The sequence below is a fragment of the Sphaerodactylus townsendi genome, linkage group LG10 (assembly GCF_021028975.2).
Source record: "Sphaerodactylus townsendi isolate TG3544 linkage group LG10, MPM_Stown_v2.3, whole genome shotgun sequence".
Classification (NCBI taxonomy): domain Eukaryota; kingdom Metazoa; phylum Chordata; class Lepidosauria; order Squamata; family Sphaerodactylidae; genus Sphaerodactylus; species Sphaerodactylus townsendi.
In genome coordinates, this window is record NC_059434.1 from 61,939,720 (window position 1) to 61,964,092 (window position 24,373).

Consider the following 24,373-nt stretch of genomic DNA (forward strand, 5'->3'; position numbering starts at 1 on the left):
AGAAAGAACCGGAGGGAGGGAGGGAGGGAGGGAGGCAGATCTGAGGCAGTCGGACGCAGAGGGGTTAGCCAGGAGAGATTCCCAAGCAGGTCCCGATCCTAGCCTACTCACTTGCACTCAGTTGGGCTTGCAGGTAAGTGAGTGGATGGCGGAGAGAGAGAGACGGGCAGGCAGGCTGGGGGGCGGAGGCGCACGAGGGATGCCCAGAAGGGAGAGACCCAAAGGACGGGGTGGCAGAAAGGGAACGCTTTCAGGTGCTTCAGGTGCTGGCTCAGGTGCTGGGCGGCAACGTGGCTCCTGGGGCGTCCGAGGGCGGCCCCGGCAGTGGAGTTCCGACCTCAGGCGGCGGCAGCCGGACAGGAGTGAAACAAAAGAGGCCGAGAGAAAAGGGCGAGATGGAGCCCCGCTCGAAGAGGAGCTCTCCGAAGAGGGCCGGGAAAGGCCCGGTGGTTCCTTGGCTGAGGACGCCGCCGGCCTCGCTTCAAAGGCACCGGGGCCAGGGACAGGGCGGGGGACACCTCTTTCCCCCTCAAAGTTTGCAGCTGGACGGCGATCTGGGTCTACTTGAGAGGGACGCCTGGCGACCCTCAAGCCCCCGAAGCGCTTTGCAGGGTAGCCCGTCCTTGGCTTGTCGAGGCGCCCGACAGGTTCACTTGGGGTCACGGACCACTCATTTTTGAACAGGACCAGGCTCCTTTGGGGGAGGGCGACGGGGGGGGGGGAAGGTTCCGCCTGGCGCGGTTTGGGGGCCGCTTCTGCAGAAGAGGTTGCGGGGCCTAAAACACGCACTTTTGCTGTCCCGGCGATTTCTTTTCTACAACTTGGAGTACAGAGATGCATTTTCGACACCTTTCCCGTGAAGATTTATTACGACAATTATGACCCTTCGCCCCCCCAAGTGCCAGAAATAGAATTATCGGGGCAAAGTATCACAACGGAAAGGTGTGTGTTTTCTTCACAAACGCAAAGGTTGAGAACCGTCCGACTTTATGTGCTGGCTATAGAAACTGGTCCCAGTGCAGCGAATCTTTTAATTCCCCGCTTGCACTTCTAATGCGCAACACAAGCAAACTAAGCGCCCGGGCTTTGCTTCTGCAGAAAGGAATGTCTCGCCTGATCCGCGCCCAGTTTAGAACTGGTTTTGTTGCCTATGACCTCGGGTTTGTTTTGGAAAAGGAAAACGTTCCTAAATAGGCAAACGACAACTAAATCGTGTATGAATAAAACAAAACAAAAATAATATCTGAAATATCTTGATGTTACTGGAACGGGATACAGTTCCAATACTGGCGAGAGGAAAACGCATTGACACTTTGGGCATGCAAATCAGCGGAGGCCATTTTGGAGTCCTATTAAACTAAGGGTGGGATTCTAAATACACGTGACTCACTCCCAAGTGTACACGGTTAGGATAGGCCTATATCTATATGACATATTGTTGTTGGTGTTAACCCTTGATCTATTTTGCTAACTGTGAACACGGTTCTGTCACATACTAAACAGGTTAAAATAACTTTAGGGGAACGTATTATGTGGCCAAGAACTCCAGTGGTCACCCCAAAAGACAGAATCCATCCAGAAATCCCCTCGACCTTGCCCTGGGACGCTAATCCAGAGTTAGGAGATGGGTGACAATCAGCCACCACACGAGGCCATTTTATTGCAGAAACTTGGCATGTGTGAACCATTAAGTGTGCAACTTTCCTGGTGAACACACGGACATTTTGCCGGGTGGGAGACCCTCACATGTTTGAAAAGGCTTCCGGATACTCACGGGTCCCCTGCTTGGGAACAGCAAGTTAAATTCGATCTGGCAACCCAGGCGGAAAAGAGAGGCCGGGACAAACTTCACAAGCCACACGGGAGCACCCAAAAACTGGGCATTGGTCTGTGGGTAAAAGGGTGGGGGTAGAAAGGGAAGGATGGAGCGAAGGGGCGTCCAGCCCTGTTGCTCGGCGTCGGCGGCACCCTTGGCCTCCCGAAAGAAATCCCTGTTTCCAGGAGGCAACTCGCGGAGGGACCCTTGTTGGGACCATCACAAAGGTAAACAGATCCGCTCTGTCCAGACGGCTTTTGCTTTGAAGCCGTCGGAAGAATGCGAGGGAGAAGCTCGCTCCCCGCCCCCCCCCCGCCAGAGCCCCGCGCAAAGACCACAGCGCCCCCCCCCACTTGCTGGGTTCCAGAAACTTTCAATGAGGCTCTTCCACAGACCTCCCCTCCCCCCTCCTTTCTATCTCTGTCTGAGCCGCAGCCAGCCGACGTACAGTTGCTGCTTCCCTCCCCCAGCCAGACCCCTTCCTCTGCCTGCCCCCGCCGAGGGGGCTACAGTCTGGATCGCAAGTCGAGTCGGCCACTTTGACGCCCTCCCCCTGCCACCCCCATCAAAAAAAAAACCTGGTGCAGCAGAAGTGAGCAGCTGGTGGGAAATGCAAATGGCTGGCGGAGAAACATAAGATACAGAGTGATTTTCATTCCCTCCTCGAGTGTGTGGAAGGAGCTGGACATACGTTTCACGCTCCTAATCCTTCTTTTACATTTTTAGTCATACTCCTATTAAACAACTAATTAATGCCCAGAACCTCCGGGGAATACATTAGACAGGCTGCCGCGGGAAAGGGGGTTCTAGGGTGTCTGGAAGCGACGGAGCTGCTTTAATACGCGGATTTCAATTTCTCTCCCTCCCCCCCCCCCCCCCCCCCAGCCCACTTTCTTCTCTCTGGCAATACATGAAATCGAATCCTAGGCCGCCAAGGTACAGGCGCTCGGCTGGTCCTATTTTCCTGCTGGGCGGCCGCAACACAGCCACTTTAAACAGAAGGCGGACCCCAAATGGAGGGAGCGGGACTGGTTTGGGGTCACTGCGGGATCAGGTGGCTCTAAACATTTTTTTTTCTCCATCCCTGGTTTTGCTGGATCGCAGTGCGCTTTGTCAGGCGCGCCCAGATGGCTCCTTCTTTTCCCAGACCTGTTGGAGGGTCGCTGGCTGCGGTGAACGGAAGGCGGGACGCCTTCCAAGAAGCACGCGCTGCGACCCTCCGTGGAAAAGCCCCATTGGCGTCCATGCAACCGGGGAGGAGCAATTGCAGGATCCCGGGCATGGAACTGGGTGCCTTGCCCTCTCTTCTGCTCCCAGGGCGTTGTGGCGGCGCCTTCTTCGAGTGCTTCTTCCCGCCAAGGAAATGTGTGCTTATCACAATTTTCCTGGGACTTTCTGTGCGCGTGAGGTTGCCGTCTTGTGCACACTTCACGTGGGAGTAAGTCCACTGAAGCTGTGTGGAGCGGTGCAGGCAGGGCTTTTAGGGACCTTCGTTTCAACCCTCTCAAAATGGCAGCTGCATGAAAATCCCCGGTAATGATGAATGAAAAATCAGCCCCCCGCCCCGCGCAGGGGGCCAGCGGTTCCTCACTTCTCAAGTAGCCCCCTGTTTCCTTCAGAAGTTATTGAATTAGGATTCAAAAGGCTCTGAACAACACCCCTGCGCGATGCGATGCTAGGCAGAGCGATTCCAACACCAACCCATCTAGACTGGGTTCGCTCTGCATAGGATTGCCTTGGAATCCAAGCGCCCTTCTTTAGGATCGGACGCAGCCCGTCCATTCTCTTCTCAGAGGACCCGCTGAAGTCAGGGCAAAAGGGGGCACCGCTTTCCTGGCGCACCCCCTTTGAAGCAGCCTATTCATTTCAAAGGGGGTGACTCCCCGAACGGCAGCGCTGTGTGTAGTCCGATCCTATCAAGCCGTGTCCTTTTCCGTGATAGTAAATGGCACAGATTTCAAGGGGCTTGCTCGCTCCCTGGTAAGTGGGCGACTAGCCCATTTCCAGATAAATGCATTCCATTTCCACTTTTTTTCCCCGGAGGCAGAAAAATTCGGGAAACGCATCCAAAAAAAAAGAGAGTCTGGCATAAGGTCTGACATCCTAAACGCATTCCGGAGTGAACGCCACTGAAATCCATCGAGACTGGCAGCCGACGGGTTTAGGTTTGCGCTGGAAGGCTGCGAGGCGAGGGACACGTTAAGGGAGCCAGACCTCGGGATCTCAGCGGGATCCCATCTTGTGCCTCCAGATTGCCAACAACGACCAGCGACAACCCAGACCGCTGCAATTAAGTCACCGTTCAGAAAGTCGCTGAGATACCTTCACTGCACGTTCTCGGGTCATTGAAAGAGGCAAGGAGGCACCCGGGACCAAATTGTGGTGGATTTTTCCACACTGGGTGGCCCTGGTGTGGTTGTTTTTGCTCCTGCTGGCTCCAAACCAGGGCCACGCAGCCGGGAGAAACCCACAACAGTCAATTGATCTCTTGGGGAGGCCAGCGTGGTGTAGTGGTTAAGAGCAGGTGCACTCTGATCTGGAGAACCAGATTAGCTTGTGCACTCCAACACATGCCAGCTGAGTGACCTTGGGCTAGTCACAGTTCTTCGGAGCTTTCTCAGCCCCACTCACCCCACGGGGTGTTTGTTGGGGGGGGGGGAAGGGAAAGGAAATTGTAAGCCCCTTTGAGTCTCCTTATAGCGGAGAAAGGGGGAATATAAATCCAAACTCTTCTTCTTCGAGGGCGTTACCTGTGCAATCATAGAGACAGGTAGAGTGGAAGTCCAGCCGGTTGTTGAACGATTACTTCCAACGAGACTTGCTAGGACTGCGAAGCACACCAGGAATGTAGATTTATGATTGAATTTACTTCGCCTGTTACACAGATTCGTCATCTTTAGCGAGGGCTGAGGTCAGGAGCGATCTCCTTTACTGTTCCCTACTCCCGAATTGTGCTTTGGGGGTCACAACTACCAGACTCTGGCCACACAGCCCGGGAAACCCACAACAGCTGCCGTGCTTCCAGTCCCTTTTCACGCGTCCTTCCTTCCCCAAAGATGTCCCCACAAGTCAGTCTGGGCCCCATAGCCAACTGTCCCCTATAGCCAATCAAGCAGCATTATTGATTGACACGCCGGCAGTTCTTTTCTAGCTTTTTAAATTATTATTTAAAAGCGTGGCCAGGTCTGATTTCCACACTGCTCATCTGCACGCCTTGATTCCAATACAGCTATACAAAAAATAATAATAATGGTGAAACAGGAGAAAAAAAGATTTGCATATAAATTATGCCCCCCCCCCCGCCTCGTGTATTCCAGCGGTTTATCATCATTACCAACCAACGAGAGCTTAACCACTTCAACTAAAAGAATATATAAATGTCTGTTTTGACTCAGTAATGAATTGCCTCATTAAAACGTCCCGGGGATTTGAACTTGGGGGGGGGGGTGTCAGAGGGAGGAGGACGTGTTAAAAAAAGACGTTTGAGTCGGGGCACAGCCAGGGAATCCCAAGGCTGCAATCCGTGTAAACACAAGACATCTTTTATTTCTGGTTTTCCTTTGAAGTTTCTTTAAAAAGTAGGGGGAATGGGGAAACCCCCCCGGGGGGGGGGGAAACCGGCATTGCAGCCTTGCCTGGCAGATCTGGGGTTACCATGTTGTCCAAAGGGGAGCAGGCGCGCTCTCTCCCCCCCGCCCCCAACCCCCTTGCTCTCCCACGCGAGAGCTCTGCGAAGGGCGGCTCTTCCTGCCCTCAGTCCGGAGCAGGAGCATCCCCGACGGAGCGCCCCCTGCTCCTTCGAGGACAAGGCGCGGCGCTGCCCAGGAATGCTCCAAGTTCGGGAGGGGGAGCGAGCTGTGTGTGTGTGTGTGGGGGGGGGGGGGTGAAAATCCGTCGCCTCGGGGGCCGGCCAGCCTTCCCCTTTCATTTCAAGCACTTATTGATTCGCCGTTGTCATCTTTGGCGACGCAGAAGGACACTTGAAAGAATTTCTGATCTGAGAAACGAGGTGACCTGACCGGAGCGCTCACCAAATTCTTAATTACCACATCAACTGCTTGGGAGAAGGAGCGAGGGAGGGAGGGAGGGGAGGGGAGGGAGGGGGAAAGAAAGAAAGAGACCCTCGACGGCAACTCAGTGTTGCTGCTTCTCAACTTTCCCTCCTAATTATTCAGAAACTCCTTTGTCTGTCGTATTTCGCATTATCTTCGGTGTCGGAGTCAGCGTTGGCTGCTATCAGGGATCCTGAAGGAGAGCGATATAAATAATTGGAGAGGAGGGTTGTGGGGGAGAGGAACACAACCAGCTTTGGCCATTCAGCTCAAGACACCCCCCCCCCCCTCGGTGTGAGGAGGGAGATGCTGGCTTCGCTGTCCGGAAGCCGGATGGATGATCTCGAAACACCCTATCTCAGCCTACGCGACCTGTCAGGCTGGCTCTGAGATCAAGTGGATGGAGAGGGCTAACCTGGTTTGAACAGAAAGAAAAGAGTGCCTCTGCGCATACGCAGATGCGTGTGGTGGTTGTGCTTGAGGGACCAGCCCCGCCCCCCATTTAGGTATGCTTTAGGCAGACCGTACACCTCTCTGCTAACTGCTTTTCTCATTTGGCCCCGAGCACTCTGCAATTCTGCAAAGAGGACACGAGGCACACCTTTTCTGTACTCTCACCTTATTTTCCCTTATTTGGATATTAACTTTAACCCTGGAACTAAGGAGGGGAAACGGGTGCACTGAAAAGGGTTCTTAATTTTAAAGCAAGCAGCTCCCCCCACTTCCTGAGAAAGAGATTCTGAGGAACAGCTTGAAGGTGGGACTAACAAGAGATTCGAACTTGCAGCTCCAGTTGGCATGCTGAGAAAACGTCCATAAGAATCGTAGGAGGGAAATTTGTTCAGAAAGCAAAGATGTCAGATGTGCAAACTACTACGTGGATGTACCTCAGGTTTTTAATGTAAAACAATGATAATGATAATGATACTGCTGCTATTACTACTACTACTAGTCTGCCAGGATTCAGACCTTAAATGCTGGTAAATATTGGGGGTGGGGAGAACAGTGCAAGAAGGCACAAAAGAAAGTCCTTTCATTCTTGTTCTCATGGCTCTGACTCCCCTTAATCCACAGGCAGTTAAACTGAGTACTTGGACTTCAGCAATGAAATCACAATCCCACATGCTTGCTTACTCCCTGGCAGACCTTTTCGAATTACATCCAGTGGTGGCAAAGGGGCTGATGGGAATTGTAGTCCATAAAATCTGGAGTGCCAAAGGTTCGCCACCACGGATTTACATACATACACCTTTATGGGCATCAAAATTAAAATCCATTATGATAATTATAAGAAGACACAGTTGATTAACACTTAACAAGTAACAGAAAACAACATTATATAAATACATATGTATTTGGTACAATACCTAAAATTAACACTTGTTTCTGACAATGTGAAGAGCCCTATAGGAAACTAGCTACCCTCTTACACAGATCTGGCGAAGGACTATTTAATAAAAAGGACGTCAATGCTGCAACTGAAGAAGAACTGGCTCTCAGAGAAAGAACAGGGGTTAAGAACTTAGAATCTCAGCATAGAATGAGCAGAAGAATAAAATACGTTGTACTGTCTCAATAGTTCCTGAATCACAAGGGCAGACTCTTTCTACATATGGTACTCTCTGGAATCTTCCACAGTGTAGGGCAGATGGCATAGCATTTCCCAGTAAGCCCTGCACTGCCTCAGATTCTGAAAGAGGGAATTCAGCTGTGGGTGGTGGTTAAGAGCAGGTGCATCCTAATCTGGAGGAACCGAGTTTGATTCCCTGCTCTGCCGCCTGAGCTGTGGAGGCCTATCTGGGGAATTCAGATTAGCCTGTGAACACACGCCTGCTGGGTGACCTTGGGCTAGTCACAGCTTTTCGGAGCTCTCTCAGCCCCACCCACCTCACAGGGTGTTTGTTGTGAGGGGGGAAGGGCAAGGAGATTGTAAGCCCCTTTGAGTCTCCTACAGGAGAGAAAGGGGGGATATAAATCCAAACTCTTCTTCTTCTGTATTGGCCTGGCTTGCTTGGGATTCTTAGACTCAACAGGGAGCATGTTTAGAGGCAGCACAAATAAGGTTTTGAGCCTCAATTTTCAAAAATCTGTGTTTTATGCTTCTGTAAGCATCAGAAGCAGAACAGGAATGAAAGGACTCAACAGACAGGGCAATAGAGTTTATCTTCTTCTCCCTTATAACTAGCCAGTTAGAGAAATGTGATTCAGTAAGCATCTGATAAAGGATACTTGAAGGGCTGGAGTTATACTGCAGTCAGTACTTAAATGCTGTAAGCCACACTGAGATCTTCATCTTGTACTTGGCCAGTTTCAGTACATAGGGCTGCATACGATACACACCTTGGCATTCCCATGATTTGGCATAAACAAGTGGATTGTGGGAGCTCGACTGAGCAGCTGGCAGCTCCAATCCACAATAGGGAACCATATAAAAGTTGAGTGACAATCTTAGGATTGAAGATTTTTAAAGCTGCGGGAATTAAGCAATAAGTCATGCTGACATTAGCATTCAATGGTTCTAATCTAAATACTTACACAGTAGATCAGAGGCGTAGCTGGGAAAATGGACCCTGGAGACAAAATCTGAATTTCCCACCCCACCTCGGGTGCCCAGGTCTACCTCCCAGAGCCCAGGTTTACTGCCTGGAGCCTGCACCGGCGTCCAGGTCTACTGCCTGGAGCTCGTGCCAGCATCCAGGTCTATCACTTGGAGCCACTGGTAGTGTCTAGGTGTACCGCCTGGAACTGGTGCTGGCACCCAGGTCTATATGTGCCCGCGGACATGTCCCCATAGGCCAGTGGTTCTCAACCTTCCTAATGCTGCAACCCTTTAACACAGTTCCTCATGTTGTGGTGACCCCCAACCTGAACATTTATCCATTTTACAGATGGAGAACACTGATGCAGAGAGTCTTAGGTGACCCCTGTGAAAGGGTCGTTCGACCCCCAAAGGGGTCGCGACCCACAGGTTGAGAACCACTGCCATAGGCAGTCTCTGCTGCCCCCACAAGAAATGCGTCCCTGCATCCATCTGACCCCTCCTGTGCCCTGTTCCCCCCCACACTGCCTGCACTGCCCTTGCTGGTTGCTTTGAAATTAAGCTTAATTTACCTCCAGGGATATGAGCAGCACTGCAGCCGGGAAGAGACCAGGGAGGGAACAGGCTAGGGGGAGAGTTCCTTCCTTGTCCTTGTCCCTGTTCCCCCAGCCTCCCTCCAGGCGTTGCTTGCCAAGAAGTAAAGTTAGCTTAATTTTAAAGCAACACAGGCGCGCGGGGGGGGGGGGGGAGAGCAAGAGCTGGTAATCCTAACAGACTACTTCAAAACATGGAGGCTCGATTTAGCCAGGATTAATTTTAGCCACTGATGAACCTATCTTCCACGAACATGTCATCTACGTTTCATTGTCTCTGGTGGCCAAAAATATTATCTGAAATACTGTTCTGAAATTATTCCCAGTCTACTGCCTTAAGTATCAGAGCCTTAAGTATTTCAGAAAAGGGAGAAATTATGTTGTCTACTCACTTTCTCTCCATGAAGAACAATGACTGTATTTATGAAGCAAATGTAACAGATAAGGCCTATTGTTTGATGAAGTCAAAGTGTGGTGCTCTTACAGTGCAGCCCAAAGGAGAGTTATTCTATTTTGTTGGAGTAACTCTCCCATGTTTGTTTAAACAGGTGTAAACTGGAGGAACATATGTCAGGAACCCCAGCAAAATAAGGCTGCAACCACCACAATAGGAGAGCATTAAGGCACCAGTAATTTCAGAGTGGAGAATCTAGCATAGCAGAACCTACAGGCCATATTTGTGCACTATTGTAGCAGCTGGGTCAATGTCTGCAATGGTTTCCAAACAGTGAATAGGGAGATCTTACAAGAAGACCTTGTATTGTCCAGCAGTTTTCTCCGTTTAAGAGCAATAGACTCTAATCTGGAGAACTGGGTTTAATTCCCCACACCTCCACATGAAGCCTGCTGGTTGACCTTGGGTTAGAACTCTCTCAGCCCCACCTACCTCACAAGGTGCCCATTGTAGGGAAAGGAAGGGATTATGATTGTAAACTGTCTTCAGGCTCCCTAAGATAGAGAAAAGAAAAGCATAGAAACCAACTTCTTCAAACCAAACTTCTTTTATTAATAAGAAGTCTTATTATGTTTCTATGTTTGTAGAAATATAAAAGTAATTAGATGACTGACACTCACTGATCTGGAAGTTAGGTTTATTCCATTTTAACAAGGAGATTATGACAGTTTCACTAATTATTATTATTTTTAAAAAATTAATACTACATAACTATAAAGATGGTAAATCAGCCACCCCACCCCCCTTTAAAAAAGAGATAAATTCTGAGAACTCCTTGTAGTATACTTAGTTACTTCGGGGTGGTAGTTAAAATTAAGACTAATTGCTAATGATATGAACCACCGTTGAGCCCGGTTTTTGGAATCAGTGGTTAAGAAAGGTGTGGAATATACTTGCTTCATGCTGATTGGATAGTCCTTGAAAAATGTGATAACCTTTGCATCTGCTTGGTTGCTGCAGATTGCAGCTGCTTTTACCCAGTCTTAAAACCTATATCATCTTATTTACTAGAGAGAAAGAAGAAGAAGAAGATTTGGATTTATATCCCCCCTTTCTCTCCTGTAAGGAGACTCAAAGGGGCTGACAGTCTCCTTTCCCTTCTCCCCTCACGACAAACACCCTGTGAGGTAGGTGGGGCTGAGAGAGCTCCGAAAAGCTGTGACTAGCCCAAGGTCACCCAGCTGGCGTGTGTGGGAGTGCACAGGCTAATCTGAATTCCCCAAATAAGTCTCCGCAGCTCAAGCAGCAGAGTGGGGAATCAAATCCGGTTTCTCCAGATTAGGATGCACCTGCTCTTAACCACTACGCCACTGCTGCTTCTCCAGGTCATGGTCATTCAGGTCATTCCACTTGCCAACTCATATAAAGCATGGCAGTACTTGCTGTTCAAGAGAGCTGACATACAGAGTTGTAAACTGCAGTACTCTGCTCATGACCTGAGTTCAATCCCAACAGAAGTCGGTTTCAGTTAGCTGGTTCAAGGTTGACTCAGACTTCCATCCTTCCAAGATTGGTAAAACAGTTCAGCTTGCTGGCGGTAAAGTGCAGACAACTGGGGAAGGCAATGGCAAACACCCTGTAAACAAAGCCTGCCTAGTAAATGTTGTGATGTGATGTCACCCCATGGGTCAGTAATGCACAGGGGTCTACCTTTACTTGCTATTCATGCCTGCTTTGCACCAGGGCAGTCAGGAGACCTGAGATGCAGAGTGGTAAACTGCAGTACTGCAAAAACTCTGCTTTAAATGAACTGCATCAGCTGGGTCACATTATTTGCTTTTTTAAAATCTGTTCAGTCAGTGACATCTGTTCTAGAAGTGATAACAATAATACCTGATTACCAGTTTAGTTGATTCCAGGCAGTCACTGAAGGCATGTAGGATCACTAAAGTAGTAGGTCTCACCTCAAAAACTATATACTTGTTTTCTTTTTTCAGTATGTGCCTTTTAAAACTGGAGACAGCGACAGGAGACAAATGGATGCAATTGCTATGAGAAAGCCATCTGATCATTCAAAAATGTTGTGTAATCATCTAAATGGAAACACCCACATTTATTTGGATACACCAAAATGGCTCAGGACATTGTCCCAACCAGCATGTGTTTGACCATAATTACTTCTTGATTGACTGAGGTGAGCAAGACTCAAATCAAACTCTATGAGCTGTTTTAAGAGCTGACGCTATTCCATGGAGACAGTAGTGGAAGGGAACTATAATTCTCCCTTTCACTGTACATTGGAAAGGATAAAGCATTAAGCATCAATTGGGAAAAGCACTCTTTTAAGGGCAAATTCAGTGGCATGCAGTAGATTGCTTTTTGTCTGGGAGAGTTGCCAAGTTCTTTTACTCCCTATAATATACCATGTCAAAAAGCTGGCTCTTTATTATACAGATGAAATCTGTTTCATCTGGAAGCAAAATGGTACATTTGCTTCTCCTGCGGAATACTCCTTTGCAAATTGTATGACGTTTCGTTTGGCAGCAAAAATAGTAAATTTACTTTGCTAGCTGAATACGGGATTCCAAATATTTTACTTTTATATGAATCAGTTCTGGCACCATCTGTCAAAACAATATGCTGAAACGCTTTTAGAAAATATTTTTCCGATTAAATTTATTATGTGATGCCGTTGTATTTATGACAGACTTAATGTGATAATATAGATAAAATAGTTCTCAACAACGTGGTAGTTATCTGATAAGGGTGTGGGCTTTTGTACTTGCTTGAACTGCACTTTGGTGAATATTTGAAAATGGATTGTGGTGAAATAATGCATGGCATCAAACTGAAAGGTCAACAGGCTGAAAAAGAGACTCTACAACCTCCTATCCTTCTAACTCTTTCTGTGAAAATGTTCTGACATTACAGTCTCTTTAAACAGATTGCAGAGGTACACCTTGATTCTGCAGCCACTTACTTGAGAATATTTTTTTTCAAGATTGGCTACAAGGATGTCATACTGTTCTCCTATGTAAGTATTTTATGTAAGTGACCACGGCTTGGGTCTTTTGAAGTTCAGGGATAGGGAGAAAGTGAAAAGTTGAAACCTTTCCACCAGGAAATGAAACATCAGCATTGCCTGGTATGGAAAATGTATCCTGCCTTCTGAATGCATTGATCATGCCCTGGTTCATGGGTTTCTCTCTTCCCACTAAGCTGTCAATCATTCTGTCTCAGTTCTATCATTGCTTTGTGCCACTGACCGGCCTTTTTTGTGCAAATTTCCTCTACTCCAATTTGAGGATGTTTAAAAGGACTCAACAGGAAACTCCTATATCTTCTGAATTTTGTCTCTTATATGGTTGGGTTTGTTCTGTGTTCAGGTAGTGGCCTTTATCACAGTAGAGCTCTCATTGTGAATAAGATGCTGGATATGCCCAGTTTTAAGTCTTTGGGGCAACTGGAGAGTTTTAATTTACATGTGGATGAAAGCTCAACTTATAGGGAGGTATATGAGCCCTTCGGGGGAGGGCGGTCTATAAACCCAATAAACAAACAAACAAACAAACAAACAACAACAACAACAACAACAATAATAATAATGATGATGATGATGATGGTGATGATGAATCATATTCCTATGAATGCAACTCAAGCACTAATTCACCCACATGAATGCTAGGCTTTCTGATGAAACACATCAGTGCTGAGGTAGGGGAACATTGTGAGAAAGGAACTAGCTAATGTGATAACATGGGACCAAATATTTGCTACTGCCCACTCTTGGTGTAACCTTGAGACTCGAATGGGATCAAATCCAAGGCGGATATAACGACCACTTCCCAAAATGATACAATCTCATCTATCCCTATCCAACATTGGTACAGTCTCATCTATCCAAAATTCATGGAAAGAAAAAAATGTGAAATGTAACATACGATTGTTAATTTGTTTTAAAAGCCAGCCCTATGCTTTTACTATGCCTGCTCAGTTTGTACCTGGAATTTTAGATAACATTCTTCCCTCTGCCCTCTAAGAACTGTGTTTTCTCAATTACCTGTTGCTTCCATTTGTTTGCCTTCCAGTTTGCAGATGGTGCATATTCTTTCACAGTCTCTACTGCAGTGATGCTCAGTGGTTTGGGAGCCACATGTTGCTTTTTCACATGTTCCCTGTGGCTCTTCTGAACAGTGTTTCAGGAAAATGGGCAAGACTCTGACACAATGAGGCTTCTGGATGACAGGTGGTTCCAGTCTTAAAACAGCAGCTGGCAGGTGAACAGGTGAGTTGCATGTTTCTCTGAGGTGCAGGACTTGTGCCAGGGATGGAAGTAAATGTGGCTTTTTTACTTGATAGTAACTGTGAATGTGGCTATCAGGCCTAGTGACTTTTAAAGCATACTTCTCTCTTAAATAAATCTTTATACAGTCTTTCTTTAGCTGGAAAACCAATAGAAGAGTACTTGGCAAAATCTAACATAGTCATAATAAGTGTAAATAACTTTGGTAGAAGTTCCATGCAATGGAATGTTGACTAACTCACCCATATTTCATAGATCTGAAAAAGCAGAACAAGACATTTGATTCTGTAGATGAACATCAGATCTAGTTCTTCTGCACCAAAGAAGAATCCTTCACCACATACTTAAAACACCTTTGTCTCTGTTCCTGTTTGTTTTGTACACTGAGATAGAGAGATCTCTGTGTGCCACACTAGAAATTCTGAGAGGACAACAAATCAAGTACTGGAATAGGACAGCTAAAACTGATCATATGTGATCTTCCAATATGTTTATATGTGCCCAGCATAACCTGACCTCATCAGAACTTAGAAAGAAAGTAGGATTGGCCATGCTTAGCACTAGGATGGGAGGCCACCAAGAAAGGGCAATGGCAAACCACCTCTGGACTTTTCTTGTCTTAAAAACCCTACACGGTTGCCATGAATTGGCTGCAACTTGACAGCACTTTCCACAACCACCAGTGGGTGTTGTTATCTGAAGAGGTGAGAGCCTGTCCCTTTTAAAGTTGGGGAATTAGCGAGAGCAGACCTTTTACTTAGCGATGGGTCAGGCAAGCTTCGAATCTTGGTTACCAACTTTTACAGAGAGCTTCTTAAGCGAGAAACCTCAGGAGAGTGAAATAAAAAATAACAGTTGTATTTAAAGGGAAAATAATAAACATGCAAGCACACAATAATCAAAGCAGCAGAGCATACACACTGTCCTAGGAAGCATTTTGAGTTGAGGGTATAGGCTTGGAAAAGCAGACAAATTTGTCGGGGAAGGGTTATATGACCTATTTCTGAAGGAAGAGTCCAGTAAAGCAAAGTCTGAGTGCCAATGCTGAGCTTAAAGAAGGCAGAGAAAACAGATGGCACCCAGCGCAACTGAACCATAAGCTAGCTCAGAAGTATGGACAGTGAGTGCTGAGAGAGGGACTATTTTATAGGGAAGATTGGGCCCTTTAATCATGCTAAGAGACCCTTAGCATGATTAATCTCCCAAAACAAAGGGAAGCCTTGTCTTTCTGGGGAGCAACAAGACGTGGGCACCAATTTAAGTGCTGAGTCGTCAATCTAATGGGTTGACCACTTGGTTTAAGTGGCTGAGTTGGGAGTGCCTGAAAGGGGGAAGGTAAATTACAACTGTAAAACAATGTCAATGCAAATAAGGTGGTCTTTAGAGAGAAGTTGGTCAAGGGAAGAAATTAAGATTAGTGTTGTACTGGCAGGAACACTTAGGAATAAACACATCAGCATGTTCTTTGTTTTAGTGGGGTAGATAGGTCAGGGCTTCCATGGCAGAAGGTATTGTTCTCTCTTAATCCCTTTAGGAACGGTGCGAGGCAGGTATTTTGCAAGGCAGATATGGGGGAGGGCATGTCTTTGTGGGTACACTAGCCAGTGGCCAGCACCCAGGGGGCGGGGGGGGACATCTTGTCCCAGGCACACACCATGCAGGAGTGTGGCAGAGGCGTGGGTGTTACAGGGTGTGGCGTGGGTGTGGCAGGGCGCAGGGCACACACATATCCTGGGCATAGTTACCCCTCACTACGGCTCTGACACTAGCCAATACAGAAAAATAGCACTTTGGCTCTGCACTGCCAGGCACCCCAATGGTTGGCAGGATGGGTAGAGGCAGAGCTCCCCCATCCCACCATAGGTTTATCTGGTAGCAGTGTAGTAGTTAGAGTGTTATACTAGGATCTGGGAGATCCAGGTTTGAATCCCCAGTCCGTCAAAGAAGCTTGAGCCAGCCACACACACTCAGATTAATCTACCTCACAGGATTTTTGCGAGGATAAAATGAGGAGAATGGTGGAAGCTTCTTTGGGGAGAAAATAGGGGTGTAAATGAAACCAAGAAAGAAAGAAAGAAACATTGCTGTGAGAAACTGTAGCCAGCCATCCAGCATGCAGTAAATCACATGCGAGCAGGATTTTCATATTGCCCTGTAAATGTACATGCTCTCCACAAAGAAATGCTTAATGGGTTGGATCCAGTCAGCTTTTAATTGTTGTTGTTTAATCTCATTCTACTCCCTTCCTTACTACCTCCCTTGTCCCACATAGCTCTTGTCAAGTAAGGTCCCATTATCCCCAGCATAGCTCAAAGGGAACCTCATCCTTTTTTTTCACCCATTAGAAAGTTGGTTGGATCAAACTCAATGCATGAAGCTGCCTTCTCACCCAAAGGCACACATCCATGTATGCATATGAATACCAGGCACCTAGATCTCTTTGCTTCACTCTTGCTCCTGAAATATGTAACAGGGATCACAGCTGCTTGTTCTCCTTGTTATGTCAGGTATAGCAGCTTTGAAATGGTTGCTGACACTCAGCATCACTATCTTTGTACTACAGGGAACTTTAAAGATAGCCCAGCAGTGAGCCAGAGGATGAGGTCACTTTCTATCCTCCATGTGTTATGGAATCATAATATTACTCAACCATATTGGGGGTTCCCAGTTTGGGCAAATCCTGGCAGTAAAATGTCCTTAGTCTTCTGTATTCTAAATTGTTGTGTACTTCTTTATCTCAAAGGCAGGTACCCAAAGTGGGATTAATCTTGCACTGGTAACCTCAGTATCAGTTGTCTCTGTTTCTGTACAGGTGCGAAGCACGGCAAGAGCTAAAACCACACGGAATTGTGATCAAAGCCAACAGCAAAGATGTTGGAAGCTTTGCCTTGTCTTGAAATTTTGGATGGTGGCCTCTTGTTTCCCCATGAAACTCAGTGAAGATGAATTCCTCGGCAATGCCGCTGTTCATGCTCCATCCATTTCAGAGGAAGAATCCGGTGCATGCAGAGGCGTATCTCCAAGGGAACGGTGTGTGTGTGAGATGCACCGGGCGCTCGCCCCTGTGGGGGTGTGGCGGGGGCATGGCGGGAGCATGGCGGGGGGCGTTCCAGGGCGGGACGGGGGCAGAGGACGCACCAGTGCATCGGGCACTTCCCCCTTGCTACGCCTCTGGGTGCATGTCCTTTTTTAAGCAATAGAGTTTGCTCAAGAGTAGAGCTGTTGTGCCGAATGAGTCAGCTGGTTTGCAGATGGAGACCTCTGGTAACTCTAGTCTCATCCTACGCATTCTTGCAATGGACTGATATTTCAAACATCTCATCCCCTTTTGTTTCCATCTAATGCTTCCATCATAAGGGTTAAACCGTTGTCGCTTTGCACAGTAATGTGAGGAAATTCTGCTTCTGTCCAATGTAAATCTCCATTTTAGTCTATCATTGAGTTTTAAGGTAACGTAAGTCTCAAATAGCATTCAGATTTCAAGACAGATCTTCCCTTAAGCTTAGAGTTTTACATCATTGATCTGTTGTATTTATTAGAGGTATTATATAGTTGAATCAAATTTAAGTATTTGACAAATGTTTTTTCGAGACTAAAGCATGTCTGCATACCCTTGCTAGAATAAAAGAAAAGGATTGTGCTAATTCATCACATACTGTTAGCAAAACCCTTTTGGAGAAGGTGTGGGTTAGAATATCAATTCTTTTTCCGTAGGATGCCGCAGCTTGGACAGAGATTTGTTTAGATTGCTGGAGATGAAGAAGTGAATGTTTCCCTGTATCCTTTTCTTTTTTGTAAGTAGCTATATGCCCTCTCAAATCGCCATCTGCTAATATATAGTTCCCATTCTATATAGTAATATATCTGTTTTTATTGTTTTTACTGTTTTTAACTATGACGTGTTTTTATGTGATGATATGTTTAAATTATTGTACTCTTTTTGTTGTTCATCACCTTGAGCCCTTTGGGGGAGGGTGGTTTAAAAATTCAAAATACAAATGAATGAATGAATGAATGAATGAATGAATGAATGAATGAATGAATGAATGAATGAATGAATAAATGAATAAATTTGAGGCAGTCCCCAATTTCCTTCCAAAGTTACTTTTTGAAGTCCTCCCTTCTCCAGTTTTTACAAAACGTGCTGTCAAGGGTACTGACAGGGCTTAAATGTGTGTTCAAATGAATAAGTTAGATGGCTGTGAGATGACTTTTGGCTGTACTGGTGGCAGCAGCAAGAGACATATGGTGTGATTGCTGTAAAGGGTGTGTGTCATTTCTAGCAACTAGTTTAGAAATTTTGACCTAAATGGGTCCCTGCAGCTACTTTTCAACAGGGACAAAGTGATATAACCACTTCATTTTCTTTTGCAGTTTTGTTTCCCTTGTTCCTGGTTTTGGGTCACCTCATTGTGGTGCAGTGGTTAAGAGCAGGTGGACTCTAATCTGGAAATTGGATTTGATTCCCCCCACTCCTCCGCATAAGTGGTGGATTCTGATCGGATGAACTGGATTTGTTTCCTCACTCATATACTCGAAGCCTGCTGGGTGATTTTGGGCTAGTCACAATTCTTCTCTTTCAGTCCCACCTACCTCACAAGATGTCTGTTGTGGAGAGAGGAAGGGAAAAGGAATTTGTAAGCTGCTTTGAGACTCCTTACAGGAGGGAAAGGGGGAAATATAAATTCAAACTCTTTTTCCTCTTCTCATGTTTCTTGCAGTTTTTTTGTTTCTTTTATAATATTTTTGTGGAATGATTGAATTATACATGTATTTGATGTAGGGGTGAGAGAGTCAGACTAGGACCCAGGAGATCTTAGGTTTGAATCCCAGACCTGTTCCGCACATGCAGAATAATAAACTTTCAATCCACTTTCAATGCACTTTGCAGCTGGATTTTACTGTGCGGAACAGCAAAATCCACTTGCAAACAATTGTGAAAGTGGATTGAAAGTACATTATTTTGCATGTGCGGAAGGGCCCCCAGTTCTGTTAGAAAAGCTGGTTCAGTGTCTTTGGCCCAGTAATTCCCTTTTTTACCACAATCTACCTCACAGGGTTTTTGTTGTGAAGACAGAATGAAGGAAGGAGAAAATGATACCTTAAGCTACTTTGGATCCCTACTAGGTGAAAAGTGGGTTAGAGATATACACATACATTTAACCATCCTATGCCAAGTATGTGCAGTAGATGCAGAATTGGTGTTGGAAAACGCACTTATTTTTTTAACAGGAAACATTTGAAACAAAGAAAGAGATGAAGATTAATGGAAGAAATAAAATTGAAGATAATTTGGTTCTGTTGCTGCTTTTCAGTAATATGATTATTTGATTTGATTTACTTCATTCATACATTACTTTTCTCACCACTGGTGACTTAAAGCACTTACAGCTGTAGTATTAATCAAAAAAGCAGACCGGATCCCTTTAAGCATTTTCTTTTTGGAAAAAAAACACTTCATTTACAAGAAGTTATGAAATCCTTCCAGTATAACAATCCACTATGTATAATGATAACAGTGAGCAAGCTCACTGGCTGCAACTTCTTGAAGCAATGTTTACTTATTTACTTCATTTATTTCTCACTTTGCTCCCCAATGGGTATCCAAAGCAGTCTACATCATTCCACTGATCCTCATGTCAACCCTATGAGTCAGGTTAGACTGACTTGTGGATGGCTGAAGGTCACCCACCAAGCATCCATGACAGAATCGGGATTCGATCCTGAATCAGCTGGATCTTTATCTTACATTTTAAGAACTATACCATGCTTGCTCTCCTTGGGCAATGACATTCCTGGGGAGGGGGGAGCTACCAAAACCAGATTCTGATGTGCTATAATTGTGTAGTTAAAGTAAAATAAGGTTGATTTTTGAAAGCCCTGAAATAGCAATGACTTGTGATGACTTCATGCATGCAGATAATAATGGAATGGAATTGGTTTATACATTCAGGGACAAGTCACCGAGAAAGCAGGTTGCACACAATGCATGCATGAACCACCTGCCCTTTGCTTTTTGGCAATCACACAACATTTTTCTAGCCCCTATTCCCCCAAAGAAACGCTAGTTTTAGATTGAGATTAATATATTTTTTTCCTGTGACATTTGGGATGTATGGCTCAGCAGAACAAATTATTCAGTATGTTTTAGTTTCAAGCTTCTAAAATGGAATTCGGGCTTGAACATCAGGATCCAATTAAATGATAGCTGGATCTGCTTGAAAAAAAAATATTAATGGTCCAGAAGAGAAACTGTGTAGTCTGTGCTGACAGTATTTCTTTGTGTTCTTATTTAGAGCCTTCCTGTTTTAAATATAAATCTGGACATTGGCCTGTCAACCATAAAACCATATATTCCATCCAACAGCTGAACTCAGGGGTCACACCCAAGCATGACTGTCATGTTTAACAATTGGTTGTTTGCTCTGAGCTGCCTTTAGGTGTTTGCCAGCATTCGCAAACTTGGCTGCGACTCACGTGGCTGGGTGAAAGCATTCTTCTACTGTTCTGTTGTCCTTTGGAGGGAACATGATTTGTGCCTTTCTAAACATTTCTGTTCTGTAAATACATTGTGCCCTATAACTGTTCACGGCAGCCAAGTTCTGTTTACATACCTTTTAGGCAATGTTGATTTTCCTCCCAATTTGTTCATGTTTTTTTAAAAAAAATAAATAAAAAAGATCAACACGTTGTTTCACAGGTCCCAGTGCCCTACATGGTGAGAAGTTCAGGGGGCTGGCACATCCCTGGATGGGTTTGTTTTGGAGGGCAGAGGGGCAGAGGTTTGTTTTGGAGGACAGACATATATTGTTTTGGAGGACAGACATAAAAGCCACCTGTGGGCTTTTAAAAAACTTTTCTTTTTTAAAAAAAGAACTTTGATTTGCAAACGGCATTTCTGTGGTGGGTTTTTACAGGGAGTACTAACAATAAGAATAAAATAAAGAATAAAAGGAACTGAAAACCTGTTAATCTTCTCAGCGACAATGGAACTAAAAAACCAGGATGAGGGAAATCTTAATATGCAGCCTAAGCAGACAGAAGTATGAGAAGCAACATTGTTGGTTCAGTGGTACAATTCTTGCCTACCACTAATAGGCCTTAGCCAGCTCACAGCAGAATGTCTTCTTCTTTCTCTGTCTCTTTCAGCATCTTCATTCAGTGCTTCTTTTCACACCTACAAAGAATTTGAGCATAGTCATTGAGGCCCATTGAGAGTCAATATCTGCAATTATTAAGAAACATTACCCTTTCTTTTGTCATGTAGGATAGACTGAGCCACAGTAATCAGAGGCTAAGCTTGTTGTGATGCAAAATGGTAATAATAATTAGTATATTTATATATTAATATGCCCAGACGCACAGGGCCAAAGCGAGGGGGAACTGCGCCCAGGGAATGTGTGTGCCCCTGCCGCACCCCCACCCTGGAACACCCCCAGAACACCCTTTCTATGCCCCTGCATTGGTATGTACCCGGTACGTCATGCACCCCCCATCCCCTTGGCGCTACACCACTGCTGATCCAGATAGTCCAGGCTAGTCCAATCTTTTCAGATCTCAGAAGCAAAGCAAGGTCAGTTCTAGTTAGTATTTGGATTAGAGATTACAAAAGACATCCAGTGTTGCTGCTCAGAGATAGGCAATGGCAAACCACTTCTGAACATCTTTTGCCTTAAAAAGCCATGAGATTGCCATACGTTAGCTATGACAAAAGTACAGATGGCTTTCCACCACCAACGTATGAAACAGTCTGTCTTCTGCAACTCTAAGGACTCAAAGTTACCTTAGAGGTGTTATGGGTTCCACCTAACCCATTTGCCTACAAACACTGTTTTAGAAAGAAAAAGAAAAAGAAAAAGAATCACAGTAGGAGAGTTGTGCCTCCTGCCCAGCACACAAGTACAGATGGCCAATCTTCAACATTGACCCTACAGTCTGGTCCCAATGCCAGTCCAAAGCCAACAGTTGTTGTAGCCTTGTGCCAGTGGTCCTGGTACCCAACTGTTAAATCCTATAGACTTATGTGCTTGCACAGTGGCTCATCAGATCAAAAGCCCTTAGGCGTTACTGTGGAAGGATAATGGTTAGTAGACTTTGTCCAGCATAAACAGCTGTTCCACTGTAAGTACATAAAATCTACACAGGGTGCACTCTAGCATTTCACATGCTTGGTCACAGCAATGACTTTGTATGGTATTGTTATGCCCACGTTTGAGATGTGGAACAGAGTCAGAGAGAAAATGGCTTGCCTACAGCTATGAAAGTATGGGAAATTTTCCAGCTCATGCTCCTAACCACTCTGCTACAGCAGCTCATATAAACTATTTCGCTAATATTAAGAAATGTGGGTATACATGAACATGGGATTACAATGTCAAAGGTGTCCACTGCTACATAGGGAACACACTGGTAACATTTGTGTGGTTGATCCATACTAAACCAAGCATCTTCCACCTCAAGCATTAGAGGTTAGAGTTTAAAGCTGACTACCAGTCAAGTGCATCAGTAATTAATTTTCTTGCTACATTTAATCAGCCTGTCTTCGGGCTAGTGATGATTTCATGCCTAGTGATATCAGCTGAATTTTTGTAATTAAATTACTGTATCTTCAGTAGGGAATCTTATATGTTTGAAAAGTCTGTGCTAATCTTTGTCTTGTAATTTTACCACCATGGGCTACTTTTTGAAATCTCTGTCTTGATGAAATCACCTAATTAGACAGTATGCAATATCAAACAATTCCAACAACCAGTTTTAATTCTAGCCTGTTCGCAGTTGCTTGTATATTGAAATATTGAAAACCATTGAAAACCGTTGGCTACCCTGTTTCCCTGAATATAAGACATCCCCTAAAAATAAGACGTAGCAGAGGTTTTGCTGAAGTGCGAAATATAAGGCATTCCCCGAAAGTAAGACGTAGCAAAGTTTTTGTTTGGAAGCATGCCCGATGAACAGAACACAGAAAAATAAGACATCCCCTGAAAATAAGACATAGCGCATCTTTGGGAGCAAAAATTAATATAAGACACTGTCTTATTTTCGGGGAAACACGGTATATGAAGATAATAATGCTGGAAGTTGTGCATGGACTGTTGATATATGAAACATCTTGGACATCCAAGTGTGATATAAATACTTAATCTAATTGGAATATTGTCAAAGGTTTTCACGGCCGAATTCAACTGGTTGAGGTGGGTTTTCCGGGCTGTGTGGCGGTGGTCTGGTAGATCTTGTTCCTAACATTTCGCCTGCATCTGTGGCTGGAATCTTCAGAGGTGTATCACAGAGGGAAGTCTGCAGGCAAAGCTGTGCTCACTGGCAAATCTGCCCACTCTGGTGGTGAAGCAAAATTAAAATCATGCTAGAAGTGGTCTCACTTGCTGCAAAGAGAATGAAAAGTGAAATTGGGGCTTGAAGAAATAAGTCTGTATAAGAAATCTTGCTGCAATCGACAATCACTCCATCATGCAGTATACATGTTGCACATTTCTTCCCCCTTCTCATCTTGCTATGGCTCTTTTACCAGACCCATTTAAATGTTTTATCAATGTCAGAAGAATACAACAAAAAACCTGTTAAGAATGAGGAAGCAAAGCAAAGCAAACACACAAATAATTGTGCCAAGCTTGTGTCCATCAGTTGGAAAGACCTGCTGTTTTTTTAATGGATATGTTTTGTATTGTATCTTTGCATTAGCTTTGGAGGACAATGAAAACACTTCTGGGTACTATGCTCATTGTTTAAAGAGAGAGAGAGAAGTATTGCTATACACCCATATAAATGGATGGTGGCAGCCATACTATAGGCAAAAGGAAATGCTCTCTTGGTTACCTTCCACAGCTTCTTAGTGACAAGCATGCCCTTGCCTTGGTGAAACATGAGAACTGGAGGAGGGAAGGCAAGAGGTTTGGTCCATACAAGGGCAGACCAAAGATAGCTTTGTTCCATAGCAGGCAGCAGACATAACCAGGGGAGGAGGTGTCACTCTCCATCTGCCTTGCTACCCCCAAATACTACTGTCACCTCTCCATTTTTTATTTAAGTTTTAGGCTGCCCATAATGCAGATTTAAAGTCCCCACTTCACACGTTGAGACTCACAGGGTTCCCTTCAAGTTGCCACATCTCAAGTGCCCTGCTCTAATAAAAGATGTCAATCAACATTCTTTCCTCTCATCTGCATCACAGATCTCTGCTGCATATTTTATATTTGTTCCATGTGTGGAACATTCACCAACATCAATAAACCTGTGTGCTCAGAATAAGCACTGAATCAGAATGGAGAATTTAGCCCTATGAGAGGATACATCAGACTGCCATGACAAATTGTGCCACTACACTGATCTGCCAGAGAGCATGCACATATATGCTTCACGGAACATGTATTAACTTCCTGCAGAAGATTCTTTTCCATATTTTGCATAATAGCAGGTAAAAGGTAACTTGAGAATTATAAATAAAGCACATGAATGTTTGATACATTATTGAGAATCACTACAATATGTGTTACATGGCATGTCAGTCATCATTCACTTTTTCCTTTTAGGCTGAGTGTTTGCCACATGCATAAGGGCTTCAGGTTTGTCAGATAGGAGACATGGCTTACCAGATGCTGTAAAGATTTGATATGGGCCCTGGTGATACACAGTGTTGTTAGCCATGATTAGAGTGCTTATGA

At 45.2% G+C, this 24,373-nt stretch overlaps 1 long non-coding RNA gene across 4 annotated transcripts; it reads left to right on the plus strand.

The window, feature by feature from the left end:
* The first annotated feature begins 40 nt into the window (after window positions 1-40).
* LOC125440010 lies at window positions 41-24,127 on the plus strand. 4 transcript variants are annotated; one of them, XR_007245620.1, is made up of 6 exons: window positions 41-133; window positions 11,392-12,428; window positions 13,483-13,679; window positions 16,510-16,727; window positions 17,412-17,491; window positions 23,884-24,127. It is a non-coding gene; the product is annotated as an uncharacterized LOC125440010 (long non-coding RNA). The 4 variants fall into 4 exon arrangements; XR_007245621.1 differs by lacking the exon at window positions 23,884-24,127 and adding an exon at window positions 18,072-18,230; XR_007245619.1 differs by lacking the exon at window positions 23,884-24,127 and having other exon boundaries at window positions 11,392-11,588; window positions 12,339-12,428; window positions 17,412-18,230.
* Window positions 24,128-24,373: the final 246 nt, after the last annotated feature.